Consider the following 1,548-nt stretch of genomic DNA (forward strand, 5'->3'; position numbering starts at 1 on the left):
GGTACCAGGGACTGTTTTACTACCTGGTACCAGGTCCTGTTTTACTACCTGGTACCAGGTCCTGTTTTACTACCTGGTACCAGGGACTGTTTTACTACCTGGTACCTGGTCCTGTTTTACTACCTGGTACCAGGGACTGTTTTACTACCTGGTACCTGGTCCTGTTTTACTACCTGGTACCAGGGACTGTTTTACTACCTGGTACCTGGTCCTGTTTTACTACCTGGTACCTGGTCCTGTTTTACTACCTGGTACCAGGGACTGTTTTACTACCTGGTACCTGGTCCCGTTTTACTACCTGGTACCTGGTCCTGTTTTACTACCTGGTACCAGGTCCTGTTTTACTACCTGGTACCAGGTAGTATTTTAGTCCCTCCTCTGGTTCCCAGCGAGCTGAGTCGAGCTGTGAATGTGATGTCACCAGACTGCAGGCCACTGATTGGCCAGGGAGTGACGTCACTGGATGAGTCATGAGAGCGACTCGTTGACAAGAATCAAAGCCTCCGTCTTTAAAGCTGGAAACAGACCAGGTGTCCAGCTCTCTGCGCCACAGTAAGACTTACTTACTATCTATGAAGTGAACTGTAATATACTGAAATATATATATACTAATACTAATGAGCAGAGCAGAGTAGTGCTGGTGGAAACGCAGCATTTGATTGTGAGAAACCAAAAGTTCTTGTTCTGTGAACATATTCCTGCTGACTGACACACGGACCTCAGCGTCCAGTCAAACATGGATACGTGTGATCAGGACCCTTTAAGATCTGTTGGCTAACTCAGCTCAGGATCCTGACGAGCACTGAGCCCAGCGCTGTACTGCATTGTATTTGACCTGTGAACCTGAATTAAAGGCGCTTCTGAGACTGAACCCTCCGGCTGATCCGTGAATAATCTCAGGCCGTCCATTAAAGAATCTGGTTCTTCCAGGACGAGCCCTGATTGTCTCTGCAGGACATTTCAGTAAATCACAGTTGACAAAGAGACGTCTGGATGCATTTAAAGGGAAACTAAGAGGAATATTCTACTAAACTTTCCTGTTGTTTCTCTACAGGAGGCTGCTTGTGTTCGGGGGGGTTTCTGGGCTCAGACTCGGTGGAAAGGAGACGCTGAAATGAAGTTTTAAAGAGCAGACAGAGGAAAGAGTCCTGGCCCCGCTGACGGTCTGCTGCCTCCTGCTGCAGATCAACAGTAAACTAAAGTTAAAGTTTGACCTCAATAAGGAAAGAAAATGAGGAACGCTTCACGAATTTGCGTGTCATCCTTGCGCAGGGGCCATGCTAATCTTCTCTGTATCGTTCCAATTTTAGTATATGTGTTACCGAAGTAACACAACAGCTCTTGGCCGCTGAGAGGTATTTATAGGAGGGGCGTCCGGGTGACATGTGGCTCAGGGTTTCACAGCAGACACACAGGAAACCGGCTTCATAAGGCTTCAACATGGCCACAGAACACCGGCTCACAGAGGACCGGGCGGTGTGCTGGGAGCCCGGTACCTACAGGACCGGTGAGACCCGGTCTGACCCAGTTTGGTCCAATCCTGGTCCC

At 48.7% G+C, this 1,548-nt stretch overlaps 1 non-coding gene across 1 annotated transcript; it reads right to left on the reverse strand.

The window, feature by feature from the left end:
- Positions 1-1,227: 1,227 nt before the first annotated feature.
- On the reverse strand, positions 1,228-1,333 carry LOC139212518 (U6 spliceosomal RNA). The gene has a single exon (XR_011585336.1). It is a non-coding gene; the product is annotated as a U6 spliceosomal RNA (small nuclear RNA).
- Positions 1,334-1,548: the final 215 nt, after the last annotated feature.

Source organism: Pempheris klunzingeri, chromosome 13, assembly GCF_042242105.1.
Source record: "Pempheris klunzingeri isolate RE-2024b chromosome 13, fPemKlu1.hap1, whole genome shotgun sequence".
Classification (NCBI taxonomy): domain Eukaryota; kingdom Metazoa; phylum Chordata; class Actinopteri; order Acropomatiformes; family Pempheridae; genus Pempheris; species Pempheris klunzingeri.